Genomic DNA, 14,207 nt, shown 5'->3' with positions numbered 1-14,207 from the left:
ATCGGCTTCCACTGGATGTTCAGAGTACAGGGTTTTCTCTCAAATCCCCATTTCTCCTCAATGACTCATCAAGAGCTGCGAGCCGGATATTTAGAGGTAGGGAGTTCAATAGTGAAAATGCGGAGGATGAGGGAGGTCAGAAGAATAGATACTGCACGTGCTTGAGTCTCTGATATGGCAAAAGAATTCGATCTTTCAAGGTTACATTGCTCACCAAAGAGAACGATAAGGAAAAACAGGGTGAAAAGGGTACGTAAACACATGCTTGGTTGCAATCACTAGACACGGGGAACATTTAGCTTTATCATAGTCCCTCCCTGTGGAGTTTGTTCATACAGTACATTACAAAAAGGACCCATGACAGTCTCTTTACCCTGAGTATGTTTTTGGATACAGTGTTTCCACACTGTTTAGATGAGACCCTAATGGAACAGATAATATAACAGTAGATTTTCTGCCTTGGTTTTACATTTTGTGGCTTTACCATCTGCCTGTTTGAAACTGTTATCATTCAAATACCAGAAATTATAGGCTGTATGGAATAGAACAGTTATTGACGAGAGCAGAAGGCTCTGTTTGGAAATGATGCTGTGCTTAGACCCAAGCACGAGCCGAGACTAATGGTTGCTTGAATCGCATTAAATTGTATTTTGTGATGTTCATCTCAAACTTTCCATGCCATCAGCTATAAGGACTCATGCTAGTGTGACACATGCTCAGGAAATATTTTTATTTGTGCCCTAAAAGAATTGTAGTGTCAAATTTACACTAAAACCAACTGCAACGTGCATGCATATACACTTTGATGATTATAAAGTGTATTATGTAATGTATACATATATTTCAGTAAATCAACATGCAGTATAGTAGTTACCAGTTAACCATATCACCATATCATCATTTTTCCCACACTGGATGTTCATCTCTATCATACGCTCCCAGGCGGTTATGTTTCCTTCTCATCGCTTCATGTCGAACAAATCTGGCATGACAATCTTTCGCATGTCGCTGGTGCTAGGTGCAGCGGAGGAGTCACTTGGGGAGTACGCTTTATCAGTGCACACATAGCCTGTGGTGTTTGAATGGACTGTGGGAGTGTGTGTGTGGGTTTAGGGTTTGTGAATCTGTCTCGGTAACACCATCCATGTAGGTACAAAGTCCTAAAAAATAAAATGATCTGGAAGTGAATAAATGTTTAAGGTAATAATAATAATGATAATATAATATATTTAACAATATGTTAATTGTAGTAGCACTTTAAAATAATGTTATACTTTTAAGCATTAGTAAGTGCTTAATTTGTCATTTATATATCATTCGTCCTCCTTAGTTTGTCATTTGTCATACAGATACATTTATTCATCTGTTACTGTTACACCATGTACTGCTATCACTGCTAGTAATAATAATCATAATCACAGTCATAATGATATATTTGTATTTATAAATGGCATACTAAGAATGAGTAATGTTATATAAATCATGAATTAGGCACTGTTACTAACTATTAATAATGCTTAATAGTGTGACATTATTGTAAAGCGCTACCCTAAAGTCCAAAAATAGACAACTTTCCCTTTACCATTGCCTTTGTCCATTAAATTCAAACTCATCATTTATTTATATCAAATACATACAAATACATACATTAAAACTTAAAAACTAATTAATGACAGCCATTGGAGATTTTGGTGTACTTGAGCATTGAACTGATTTTTTTTAACCATCATCTATAAAAGCTAAGAAAAGTTGTTTATTCCTTAAGTCTGTGCCACAGAGGCTGGAAGTGCAAAATTGTTTTTCCCAATATTTATGGGAAACATGCCAAGACATTAATGTAAAGTAATAGTCAAATACATCTTTTCAGCTCGACCTTTAAGTACAGTATGTTGGTAATTGGGCAGCGCTATTTAGATTCTAAATACCATCTGCATTCATAACTGTCCTTACCAACTTTGTTTCCCCTTTCTACAAACTTCAGGTCATTCACAGTGGTAGTTCTTTTTTAGCCCATTCCTAACACCAATACATATTAATGGAAACCCTTATCCAATTTCCAAGTAAAGAGGGCCATTGTTCTGATCTAAGTGCTATTACCCTGCTATAAATGAGAAATTTCTCCAAAGCACATTATATTATGGTTATGTCCCAGGGAAGGTTACTCTGCAGCAATATGCTGGTTCAATTATCCAGGATGCATCAAGCTTTGTCTACAGGCCGCTAGCTCATCATTTCCTCTGCCATAAGCTGGTTATTTTCCCCAGGTCCTGATAGTGTCATACTCAAGTGTGCTCATGCTTTCTTTCCGCAGATACACAGAGATGGTGCAAAGCAACAGGCCCTGTCGCCTGACAGTTTGGGAAAGCTACTGATTGTATTATGTCTGTGTTGACAAAAAGGCAGCTGTGTTTGTCTGGTGTCTTCACTGGTCTTGGCTGATAAAGCTTTGAAAGCATACCAAGCATGACTTGAGATTACTCTTACCTCAAGCCACCCATTTTTTCCATTTCACTTTTCTCACCTCATGTCACATTTTGCCGTCAGACGTGACTATATTAAGCATCCAGTCTGAGACTGAATAATAGCCAGATGTCACTTTTTTTGTTTCTTCAGCTCGCTTCGGCATGTTCCTTTGCCTGCTTTTTCAATAATGGTAGTAAATTAAAATTGACATCTTTCTTTGCAGAGCTTCTCAAAATCTGCTAGAAAAAAATGTGAATGCATAGCCAGTCAGAACACAAGCCCTGCAACATTTTCATCATGTACAGTACCCCCAGCCTCCTCTGTTGTCATTGTACATGTTGAAATCAATTTCCTTGACATGTTGGAAACAGTACCCAAATAAGAACTTTAATAAACTCCCTAAATATTGTCCTTTCTACAAAGCTATGCCCATACATCCAGTTGTTCCTCCAGAGTTTGCTCTAAAATGGGATTACATGCCATACTACATTTATTTACAAAAATGTATTTATTTACAAAAATACAGAAAAATAAAAATGTCCTGGTGAAATTAGATGGAAAGCAAAACTAAACTACTGTGAGAAATGCATGCATAAGCGGCCATAAATAAATGATGTTGCCAACTCTGATTTTAGAATTGTGGCACAGTAAATCACGTATACTGTACTGTAGCTAAAGTGCCTTGTTGGATACATTGCTTATGTGGCATTTCAACGCCTATGAGGGCACTGGTGCTATTTCAGGAATAGCTGGAAGGAGGAAGTGACACATCTCTTAGGGCAGCAAAGATGCAGTATAGATAGGCAGATGAGGAGAAAACAAAAGATGAAAGAGGTAGGTCTAATAACGGTTAACTCTGCTTGGCTCTGCTTGTTTGTTTTACTGTGTGCCATATGCCTGTTTGATTTGCATCATTTGCTGCATTCACAGTGCAGCTTTGTTTCATCTTTGTCTCTCTATCCTTTTCTTCCTAGAACTCCTGTTGTGTTTTTAGTTATTTGTGCTGGCACATAGTTTTCCGCATGTATTGTCAGTGTAAGAATTCATTTTTTAAATTCGACATAATGTCATTTCAAACTCAGCATACACAGTATGTATACTGTGGTTTGTTTATGTTCATGTAGTTTCGTTGCTTGTTTCTTAAACCACTTTCACTGACCCATGAAGCATTCAACATTCATCAGCCTCTTTATTAGTTACACCCTTCTAGTACTGGGTTCAGCCACCATTTGTTTTCAGAACGACCTTAATTCTTCGTGGCATACGGTAGATTCATAAAGCTGCTTAAAGACTTGCTGCACATTTATCATTGCTACTCATTCATGTTGTGAGGTTCCCCTTCCACCTGATGCTTTACCTAATTATTGGATTAAATGCCATCCGGTGTGCTCTTCTGCTGCTATAACAAGTCTCCTTTCATGTTTGACATGTTGTACATTGAAAGATGCTCTTCTGCTGGATGTTAAGAGTGCTTTCCCTTCAGCTATGGTTGTTTTCCTATCAGCTCAAAGCAGTCTGAACATTCTCCTCTGACTTCCAGCATCAACAAAGCATTTTGCCCAGAGAGCTGCCACTCATTGGATAGTTTCTCTTTTTTGATTATTCTCTGCAAACCCTAAAAATGGTTGTGCTGACAAATCCTAGTAGATCAACTCAAATACTCCGAGCAGCCCATCTAGCACAAACAACAATGCCACACTCAACATCACTTTTATCACTTTTCTTTCCCACAATGTTCGGTTTTGACTTGGTTTGGGTGGGTCATCTTGATCATGTCTACATGCCTAATTGCACTGATATTTTGCCACATAACTCACTGTTCACTTGGTCAGCTGTTTATTATTACATGAATAAACAGATGACCAAGTGTAACTTACATATTGTAGTTTTATCGTTGTTGTTAAAAAGCACAATAGACAAACCATCACTTTAAATAAATTTCCATCTGTTTCTTAGCTCTAAATGTAAATGAATAAATTATGTTTCCAGTGCATATGCGTACTAATTCACTCCATATTACTTTGTATGAGATGTATTTAATAAATTTGTTGTGTATTTATTTTTGCTCCTGTATATACTTTATTCATTTAATCCTATAATATAAAGCCAGGAGAGAAAAGTGAATAGGCGCTCTGAATTTCATAACAGACCAAACAGGTCAAACTCACCTTATGTGTGTGTTTGTGCGCCTGTATGGCTGTGCCAGTGTGTGCAGGCACTGTCTGCTGCAGTGAGACAGATTAACTGTGTCTGAGCTGAGCTGTAAAGCTGTGCTAAAATAAATGGAGAATCATTGGTGAAAGTCCAAAAGAGGAGGCAAGAAGATGCTTTATATATAAATATATGCCTGAAAGCTAAAATAAGATGTATTTATACTAAAGAGAAAAACGCATAAATCCTGACTGACTCATCGTACAGTCATTTAAAATTGCAGACAAGCTTTCTGCATTTCTCTTTTCTTCTGTGTATAATCATGTGACAGCAATAATGACCTCAGCAGGGTTGATATTAGATGCTGCATTACACATCTGTCAGGACTGTGTCACAAAATGTCACCAAGCTGCTGACGTTTGCTGCCAGTCTTGTCATGCACACAGACTCAGAAAAAGATCCCTGATTTATGTTTCATCAACATCGGCGTTCTTCAGGTTAACTTTTTTGTGCAGAGGTGTACCTGTTTCTTTTCAGGCCGACATAAAGACGTGATGTTTAATTCTTCTCTTTTAAGGTTTACACTCAAGTTGTGCCTTATTACTGTATTTTTTTTAAAGATAAGTAACTGAACTTACCCAGTTTTCTGGCTGCATGAAAAGTTATTGGCAAGGAAAACCCTTAGAACAAAATGTTATGTATTATCAGGCATAACCTGGAATATTTGAATTTTTGGCAAAGAAAAATTGCACAAGTACTTTTTTTTTAGAGGCTAACATGTGCCCCTGATTATGATGCAGGTTTTTTGACAGACAGTATGCATAAACCTAAACATTTCAGTTATTGTTTGCCATTCACTTAATGGTAACACACAACACTTCAGTGTTTTACCTAAACATGCATGCTTTCTGCTGACAGCTTCTGTTTAGAAGCTTATTGAGCTGATCTGATGGCGCATGTGTTATACTGCCAAGCCTTGGGCTCTTTCTCTCTCCGGAAAAGTTTAAATGGCATTACCTGTCAGCTCGGATGATAGGCCCCATCCGTTTCTCAGTAAATAAAAGATGTGTCAAAGCACAACAGTAAAAGCAATTTCTAAAAGGTTTTCCCAAATCTCTCATTCTTTGTTTTATGTCATGTAACATTCACTAGATCTGTCTGCTGAGAAATGCATCACGTTTGAATGAGAACAGCTTGAACAAGTGCATCCATTTTTTTCTGTCAGAAATGCTCACCTTACAATCGATGCGGCTGCGTACAGCTGCTTTCCTGGGATTTACAAGTGGAAGCACATGTTTAAGCTTCATTTCAAGCGCAAGTAGAATTTCAGTCACAGAGGCAAAGAATGAATCAAAGGCTACATATAGAGTTTTCACTTATGATGAAACTCGCCTATTGTTTGTGTACCGTGGAGCACAACAGAATTAGCTTGAAATAATTTCAGCAATTCCAGCATTGACAAATTACATATAGCATTTTGTCCGTTGTAACTTTTCTTTGACATGTTATCCGGACATAAAAACACCATGTATGAATCACTAGTTAAACCTGATAAAAGCTGCTTAACGAGTTGGGTTTTTTTTTTTCTTTTCCACAAGATAAGGGTAATAAAAGCTTTCTTTGTCACAGGTGCTACTTCACATCAGCCTTCTTTATTTACCTATTACAGATTGCTGAGTCTTATTCCAATAGATGAGACAAAATACCATACTAATTCATGTCATGAGGCCAATAAATTTAAAATACATTATGTTGATTATGAAAATAGTAAAAAAGCATGTTTGCCATCTACAGTACAGTTTAAACCTGTCTGCAGGAACAAACCTTGACTATGTATTTCACTGTTGGGTTGATTTTTGGGACAGGACATACAATATCTTTGACATTGTGGTGTTTCCCACACATTTCTATTTAGTATTCTTTGAGTGCCATATCTGTGCCTTATAATCTTCTGTTAATGTAGCTGCCCTGCCAAAAAGTTATGGAAGGAACTGGCACACCTACTCCTCGGAGAGTGTACATAGATATAAACAGACTATCCAGACAGTTAATAGCTCACAACGAATACAAATTAGAAGTTTTAAGTGGAACGTCCTGTGCAGAATTGCCCACTGCAAATGCATGAATGATTACACGGGGAGAAAATTTGGCTCTTGATCTCTTCTTGTGCAACATGGAAGATGCTGTCCTCTTTAAGCAGAACAATGTTTTTTTTTTTTTATCCCTGTTGTACAGTGTGTATAGATTATGTCTAATTGTGCAATGAATTGGATATGTATGGGAGCATGCATGTGGGTATCTTTGTCCAGATTGAAATCTTTTTATTTGCCTTGGAAGATCAGGTTGAATTAATCCATTCTGAATGATCACTCTCATTTATTTAAGTGTTTGTGCCCATAACGAGGCTATGAATTTACTAAGAGTGAAATGTGTGCGAGCATCTGGTGGGTTGGAAATCTGGGAATACGCACATTTTTTATGATTTTCAATTTCAACCTATATAAAGGACATAGCATATCTATAAGCACCAACTCAGTGCTCTCTTTCTCTGGCTCACACACAGCAAACTATACCCACAAGCTCAGCTGAGCTCAGACAATTTAACAAATCAATGCAGAAAATTGCCTCCAGCCCCACAGCTTTGTGCAAATAAAATCCATGTTACATTCAGATCTAGAATAAATGTTCACAGCAATTACATGTTTTTTGCATTTACATTTAAATGCACCCGGATGTAGAGCAGTTAGTTCATCTTTCTCTTTAATCCCTTGGGCTTGTTTTGCCACTGTAAAGTATTGATCCATTTAAGTGTAACCAACCCCTTGTTCATGTTGTCTGTAGTTTTTTCCCCCTTTAACTCCCTCTAACTACCTTGTTCATACAGAAGAAAGGTTCCTGTTACATTGTAATTACTGTTGTGTAGTAGTCGCACAAAGTACATTTTTCTGCTGTCTTGTTAGATGATTTTAATATTAAAGTGAGATGCCCAGCTATCGTGGGATTCCTCATGCCCATATATTTAGTGTTTCTTCTGCTTAATAAAGGAATAAATGCTTGCAAAAAGTGCCACGGCCTGTACTGGAGCTAAATGTCCACTGTCTACAACTGAGCAGATCAATACATAGTATCCTTTGGACCAATCAGTGTCACTGCTGTCAGTGACAAGACATTATCAGAGATAAAGCAGTACTGTGTGTAAACACATTGTCATTTGTTGGACACAGCCTGGGTGGACACAGCCTATTAGTGTCTCTTTTTGACACTAATACATTGACAGTAGTTTTTGTTTAAGCACTTTCTTAAGTGCTAAAGGTTTATAGTTTTTCTAGTTTCACAAAGCAGTGTCTTTAAAATAAAATAAGCAAAGTTGTTATATTGTTTTATGTAAATCATGCTAAAATTGACTTAAATTTGCCAGCATTCTTTTAAAAAACAAAACAAAACAGAGAGAACAGTTCAATTCAGTTTGATTTATACAGTCCCAACAGTCACCTAAGGGTTCTTGTTATTTTAAGGTAACTTTGTCTGCGTCTATCTGGTTCCAGCTTTTTCAGAATTGGGGTAGTTTTTCAAAAGGCTAAGGTTTACTTTGACTAATTTAAAAGCCACCAGTGTCAAAAATAAAGAAAAGTAAAACTAAACATGAAATGGTCTTGCTCTAAATTTGTCTTTTTGTGCTTTTTGTCACAGTTCAAGTTAAAATTGATTTTATTGGCATTACTAGACATCAGTGTTGTTCCATCAGAGAAAGCAAAAGAAGCAGTATGTGTCCATCGAAGTCTAAAAATACACATCAGTTAAAACCTGATCAGGATCAGTCATAAAGCTTCTTCCTGTTTGCATCTAGCATTTAAAATATTGCCATGTTGTGGCTATAGTTAGTTATTGTCTCTGGAAGCAGTATTAACTCTGCTTGATTCCAATTCCATTAAAGTCTATAAGCCAGTGTTTTCACATGTCTGTGTCCCGTTACCATAAACTGGAGATTGTTCAGCTTTCCAGCAGCTCGTGTTTGCACATTACGGATGAAGCTCTGGTCTTTAATGAGAAATTAATCAGATTTCCAGCATGCTAGACAAGTTGTCACTTGCCCTTTAGAAACGTATGTATACATAATCATATTAAATATACCATACACAAATAATTTGTTTATTGATCTTCATATTTAAACACAAAAAACACAACGAGCATTGTCTAGTCACTGTCATCAATATTTCAGAAGAACATCATTCCAGCACTGTAGTAGTAATAAATCAATAAATTAGCCATGCTAGTGTGATTTTAATGTGTTTTTTACATGCATGGTGTTGTGATTCATATTTTGTGCCTCGACATGGATGTGAATATAGTGTGCATGTCTTTTTACAATGGGGCAACTCGTCTCACTCAGTCCTTTAAGTGGCCAGTAATGTTTGTCAGAACAACATATTGAGTCTCCCTACAGTGCCAGTCGTCTTTGTATCACTATCTGAAGAGTACAATACAGTGTTTTAAGTAAATGAAAGGTAATGCAATTAAGGGGAGACGACGGAGCCACAGCTGCAAACAGAAGCTCACTGAAGCTGACAGGACTGTCAGATTAAGCTGTAAGAGAGACCAATCAGAGCCTGAGCTTTAGTATACGCATGTGTTGATTTGTGAGTATTTGGGTGCATGAGAGACAGAGACAGAGCATGCAGATGCAACAGCATACTACCCATTACACAACACTGTCAACACCGAACAGAGATAAGGCTGGTCTTGGTCGACTTGAACACACACCTATTAGCGCCTCTGTCAGTTGGCCTAGTTTCTTCCATTCATTGGGCACTGTGTTTTTTTTTAATATGGATTTTAGTCTCTTCTGTTTCCTAACTACACTCCCTAAGTTTGCGGTTCATTCTACCATTTAGAGATATAATTTCAATTTTGATTTTAATTCAGTTTATCAAATTGTACATCTGATTCAATAAACTATTCTTTTGTGATTTTGTGTGCACCTTAGAAGGACTCAACACATTGTTTGGACTATATAGCTAAGCTGCCATATGATTTTTACAAGAATTAGTATCTAAATACTATAGCACATACAGGAACAAATGGCATTTCAGGAAACTTAATATATTGTATTATATATATACAATGTTTGTCAGAATGAGGTGGAAAAAGATTTGAGTTCTGTCAGTGATGCATAAAATTGTAATAAAAGTCTTTAATTATTTAATGCAGCTTTTGAGAATAACAAGCTGCTGTTGGACATGTTTCCTGAAAATTTAAACAGTGCCCTTTGTTTTCTGATTTGAATGTCTTGAGGAAAAAAAGTGTAGTGTTTTAATATTCAAGTTTACACTTGCAAAAAGCAAATCCAGCAAAAAATGTGCTTTTCAATGCAGAAAAGCTATGTGTTACTTACAAGATATAAGCCAGCAAAAAAGATTTATTTATTTTAAGGTTTTATTATCTACTGTGTGATCTTTATCAGTATGGTGACTGGAGAGTTGGAGCTGGTTTTTAAGGTCAACTGAAATTTTTTTTGTCTTGTTAAGCCTTGTTTTCCCAACGTCTTTGCCATCTGAATGTATATTGCATGTATCATACCATCAGAGATGCAGACTTTTGATTCAATAACAAGCCTTCTCCTCTTTAGTCCTTAGGATGCATCTTCCATGTTTTCCAAAATGAATTTCAAATTTCTATTTGTCTAACCAAAGAACCTTTTTAAATGAGCTTTGGCCCAGATAAGGGCAAAAATGCTTCACTTGTACTCCTTCTTTGCACGATAGGGACTTAACCTGCATTTGTGGACACAGTGAACTGTGTTCATAGATAATGACTTCTGGAAGTGTTCCTGAATGCTAGCAATGATAGAATCTGGCCTGTTTTTAATGCAATGCAACCTGAGGACCCAAAGATCACTGGCATCTAATATTGTTTTGTATTTTCTTTCTTTTTCACATTGGCCCTTGTGTACAGACGTTTCTTCAGATTCACAGAATTTTAATTCAAAGTCTTATAGTCTTATACCCAGCAATGATACTGACCCATTGCCAGTTAATCTAATTAGTTGCAAGGCGTTCCTCCAGCTTTTTCTTTTCCAACATTGCTGCCCCTGTCGCAATTTTTTTTTTATGTCTTGCTGACATCAAATTCAAAATGAACTAATATTTTTGATGAAATAATGAAGTTTGAACAAAAATGTGAGTTAATGAAATTTGAAAATCATTGTATTCTTTTTTTTTTATCTAGATTTTACACAGCATCCCATCTTTTTCGGAATTGAGTTGTATTTCAGTACTGTAGCACAGTCAATGGCTTAGCCTTCAGCTAAAAACTTTTTGCAGTGTACATCTAATCTGCCTCCAGCCCAGCTGTTTAGTTCTACTGTAAACATTTGTATATCCCCAGTTTGCAAGTCATCCTCCCAGTATCACAAGGCCAGATGTCCATTCTGGCTCCAAGCGTGGTCTTGTCGTTCCTCTCTCACACACAGTTTCACCAGTCCCTTGCTTCATTACCTGTGAGTCAGAGTAAATAACAGGATGAGTGAATGTGCCAGGGCTCTGGAGTGTGCCATTATGCAAAAAAGAGAGCAGCTTCTGCCAAAGCTCCCAGCACAGAGCAAAGCCTTGACAGATGCTAATTTATCTGCTGAAGGCTGAATTAGAGGCAAACATTATAGGTCCACAGAGAGACCTGAGGTAGATGCTATTAGATGAGATTCAAGGGGAAGAAGCAGTGTGAAATGCCAGAAGGGAAAGTATGAAAAAGTAATAGTGAAGCGAAAATGAGGAGCAATTGAAAGTGAAGGGGCTGGAGAAAAATTCAGGAAAAAGGATACAAAGATTACTGAGGGGTCACAGTATAAGTTGATCTTAAGAAATTCAGTACTCATTGTTCAGACCAAGTAAATGTACGGAGAGTAGAAGGTAGGGAAACAACTGGGATGAAGCTGAAAATGAATCACTGTCCTCACTGTCACCTGCTTGCAACATAGTGTATCTTTAGAAAGTACAAAAAATAGAATAAAAGTTTCCATCAATGTCAGTTTTACAGATAATTTCTATATTTTTTTATATTGATGCTGTCTTTGCTTTGACTGTATGACAACATTAAATCTGCCATTGTCCTCTGGCATATATGATGTTATTTCTCAAATACCAAAGGATGGCCATTAAAATCCCCTTCTCTTAAACCAATTTTCTGCTGCCTTTTTCATTCTCTTTCATCTGTCCCTTATCCTTCCCCCAGGCCTGCAGTGCAACCATGTTTCATTGTGATGTAGATTGATGGGAGGCCTTGAAGTGATGTACTGAAAGATAATGGCAAGACAAAGAGTGTACAGTTACTGCCTAGGGCAGGAGATCATCTTGTGCATGTGCAAAATAATATTGCACTAGGTATAACCCAAACATTAGCACCTTTTATGTATTCTGAAAAAACTTATGAAATGTTCATTTTATGGTTACAAAAAGTTGATATTTGTTTTCTCTTTTGATGAGCTAGGTTAGCTACCATGCAAGGCAAATAAACTTAAATTTCATGTATAGATTTTTTTGTCTGCTTTAAACCAGCCAGTTGTCCACATGTACATATGCTGTGAATATTCTTCTCGTTCATACTGTACGGGTTATTAAGAGGCATATAATCTCTTAATAAGTCATAGTGTCATAATGTGGCCACGGCAAAAGTAATGGGGCACAAAATTAAGTCTGAGTTAATTAAATTAAGTAAGAGCTTCCTTAGTCTTTTAAGTGTGCAAACCCCCATGGTGTCACTACTTCATGCATAGGGAACACAGTAATGGAATTCTTTATGTATGTATATATTTAATTACATATTTTGAGATGCTTATAATTATTTGCCAACTATTGACACTTCCAAATTTTCACCAGCTCTTATATTTTATCAGTTGATATGCTTTAATATTGGTACTGTACATTATACAGTACTTAACATATGAACATATGAGATTATAGTCATACATACTTTATATAAGTATCCTGATGTCGGAAGCATGCCGATTTTCTCACATTATTTGAATGTGCAGGTAGGCAAACAGGCTCATCAGTAAGCAGATATGTATTTTACCTGTTATTTTCTCTTTTCTGCTGCTCTTTTCCAAGAAATCTGCCATTAGGATCTAATGTCACATGCATGGTTGACTATATTTGCACACTCAGGCACGAATATGGCAGCTTAGTCAGTCACAAAAGCAAAAACGTCATGTCACAGATATTTCGTAGTTCCTGCACACCACCATCTGAAGCTACATACACACCGTTTAAGCTCAAGCACTCCATATCTTCCAGTCACGCTAACATAAATTCTTGTGGCTGTGGTGAGAAGCAACCCCTGCAGCCGTATGCCTGTCTGCTCTGAACCGCAAAGCTGTGCTGAAAATAGTGAAAGTAAACAGGAGAGACCGTGACTTCAGTGAGTGGTGGAAATGGTAATGAGGGTCACGGCTTGTGTCTGTCAAGCTTCTCGGGATGGCACATGAATACGTGCCCGCTTGTACTTTCAAATACAACAAACTGTGGTTTGTTTGTTTTTTTGAGAGTTACACTTTTGTTTCTGAAGGATTAGAACAAGAATGCACGAATACAGACACCAATATGTTCCACATTTCAGAAGCATTCATGTCACTGCTTTTAAAACTTTTGGAGCACAAATTGAAGGTTTATAGCTTGTATCACCAAAGGATGATAAAAGAGGTACATGACTTCCTGAAAAAAATGTACTAATAGTCTTTTTTATGGCCTGTGTCTGTCAGTTTTACTGTGAGCAGTATATTCTGGTATAGTTTGGAAACAAAAATAAAAAAACTACAGTGTGACTGATGAATATTTTATTATTCAGAAGGGCAACAACGCTAAACACAGCCAGGGGACCACCTCACCCAATCAGCTGTGAAACCCAATAAAAGTTAAGCACAGAGTTACATCTAGAGAATCTTTTGTTTTTGTCATCATATTTTTGTAGCAAGATTGTTCCTGTAGTTGTTGTTTCCACACAGATGTGGACTTCATCAGGAAATGAAAAAGATAAAGTTTCAATGCCATTTTCACCCGTTAAGGGTTACATTAAAAAAAAAAAAAGCCTATGTGAATCCTTACAGTATAGTTGTCTATGAAAGTCATCTCAGCAAGATGTATCCACAAAAAAAACAAAAAAAAACACACAACACAAAATAACAACAAGACTATACAGAGTCTGGTGGTCTCAGCCTGGTATTCTAATTCCACCGCTGCAGCTATAGCAAGGAAAAAGCTAAAATCTTTGTATATAAAATATGAATATATCTCATCTGGTCGAGTTGACTGCCAGATCTCAATTATCTGAGCTGCATTCCAGTCGCTAAAGACCAAAGTAAAGGCAGAGAAACCTGACAACAAGCAACAGCTGCAAGTGGCTGCAGTGAGGAGTCAAGTGAGCATCACAGAAGTAGAGAAGATACTAAGGGTTGCTCACTGGCTTCACACAAAAAATGAGACATTATGACTCATAAAACTTTTAAAGCACTACAGCTTCACAGAGTTGTATCTGAACATGTTTCAATAAAAGAAGAAACAATAACAGTAGCTCTCCAAATACTCCGTGACTGTGCCAATATA

General features: G+C 37.0%; 1 protein-coding gene and 1 long non-coding RNA gene across 4 annotated transcripts in view; one reads left to right on the top strand and one right to left on the bottom strand.

The window, feature by feature from the left end:
- The window catches only part of LOC146516677 (alpha-1,6-mannosylglycoprotein 6-beta-N-acetylglucosaminyltransferase B-like), a 134,025-nt gene that overhangs the window by 12,060 nt on the left and 107,758 nt on the right, over window positions 1-14,207 (top strand). The window lies entirely within an intron of this gene.
- Window positions 10,840-14,207, bottom strand: part of LOC146516679 (uncharacterized) — a 34,988-nt gene continuing 31,620 nt past the window's right edge. The window contains exon 2 of the long non-coding RNA XR_014874501.1: window positions 10,840-11,108. This is a non-coding gene — a long non-coding RNA (uncharacterized LOC146516679). The remainder of the gene's footprint in view (window positions 11,109-14,207) is intronic.

This window comes from Neolamprologus multifasciatus, chromosome 6 (genome assembly GCF_963576455.1).
Source record: "Neolamprologus multifasciatus chromosome 6, fNeoMul1.2, whole genome shotgun sequence".
In the NCBI taxonomy this organism is placed as follows: domain Eukaryota; kingdom Metazoa; phylum Chordata; class Actinopteri; order Cichliformes; family Cichlidae; genus Neolamprologus; species Neolamprologus multifasciatus.
This window is presented reverse-complemented; position numbering and strand designations above follow the sequence as displayed.